This window comes from Chionomys nivalis, chromosome 2 (assembly GCF_950005125.1).
Source record: "Chionomys nivalis chromosome 2, mChiNiv1.1, whole genome shotgun sequence".
In the NCBI taxonomy this organism is placed as follows: Eukaryota; Metazoa; Chordata; class Mammalia; order Rodentia; family Cricetidae; genus Chionomys; species Chionomys nivalis.
This window is the reverse complement of record NC_080087.1, coordinates 74007547-74009153: the sequence shown is the minus strand read 5'-3', so window position 1 is coordinate 74009153 and position 1607 is coordinate 74007547.

Sequence of the window (1607 nt, the reverse complement as noted above, 5' to 3'; positions counted from 1 at the left end):
ATACTGAAGAGCAGTCCAAATTCTCTGCCCTGCGGGAAGACGGAGGTCTTCTATCTACGTCCAGGAAGGTGAGCTTCTAAACAGGCTAAGCTCCCACAAAGCCAGTTCATGTATTAGGATCGAAACCTAGTGCCATTGTCCTTGGCTTCTCATCAGTCTTCATTGACCGCCATGAGCATAGTGTCCATTTCTTTTACATTTTCCAGTTTTGTGGCATACAGGCTTTTGTAGTAAGATCTAATGATTGTCTGAATTTCCTCTGTGTCTGTGGTTATGTCCCCCTTTTCATTTCTGATCTTATTAATTTGCAAATTCTCTCTCTGCCGTTTGATTAGTTTGGATAGGGGTTTATCAATCTTGTTGATTTTCTCCAGGAACCAGCTTTTTGATTCATTGATTCTTTCAATTGTTTTCTGTGTTTCTATTTTGTTGATTTCAGCCCTCAGTTTGATTATTTCCAGTCTTCTACCCCTTCTAGGTGAGTCTGCTTCTTTTTTTTCTAGAGCTTTCAGGTGGGCTGTTAAGTCTCCAATGTGTGCTTTCTCTGTTTTCTTTAAGTGGGCAGCTAGTGCTATGAACTTTCCTCTCAGGACTGCTTTCATAGTGTCCCATAGGTTTGAGTATGTTGTTTGTTTATTTTCATTGTCTTCAAGGAAGACTTTAATTTCTTTCTTTATTTCTTCCTTAATCCAGGTATGGTTCGGTAGTTGACTATTCAGTTTCCATGAGTTTGTAGGCTTTCTGGGGGTAGCATTGTTGTTGAACTCTAGCTTTAATCCATGGTGATCTGATAAGATACCTTTTTGTAACTGTGGATGTTTGCTTTGTTACCGAGTATGTGGTCGATTTTTGAGAAGGTTCCATGAGCTGCAGAGAAGAAGGTATATTCTTTCCTATTTGGGGGGAATATTCTATAGATGTCTGTTAAGTCCATTTGATTCATTACCTCCATTAATTCTCTTATTTCTCTGTTAGGTTTCTGTCTAATTGACCTGTCCATTGGTGAGAGAGGAGTATTAAAGTCTCCTACTATTAATGTGTGGTTTGATGGCTGACTTGAGTTTTAGCAATGTTTCTTTTATGTACGTGGGTGCTTTTATATTAGGGGCATAGATATTCAGGATTGAGACTTCATCCTGATGAATTGTTCCTGTTATGAGTATAAAATGTCCCTCTCCATCTCTTCTGATTGATTTAAGTTTGAAGTCAACTTTGTTAGAAATTAGTATGGCCACACCTGCTTGTTTCTTAGGTCCATTTACTTGATAAGCCTTATCCCAACCCTTTACTCTGAGTAGGTGCCTGTCTTTGTGGTTGAGGTGTGTTTCTTGTAAACAGCAGAATGTTGGATCCTGTTTTCTTATCCAATCTCTTAGTCTGTGCCTTTTTATAGGAGAGTTGAGTCCATTGACATTAAGTGATATTAATGACCAGTGGTTGTTAACTCCGGTCATTTTTTTAGTAGTAAATTTTGTGTGTTCCCCTTCTTTGTGTTGCGCTGGTGAAGGGTCTCTAGTTGTCTGAGATATTGTGGTCATTGTTGGACTCCTTGGTTAGTGATTTTCCTTCTATTACTTTCTGTAAGGCTGGTTTTGTGGCTACGTATT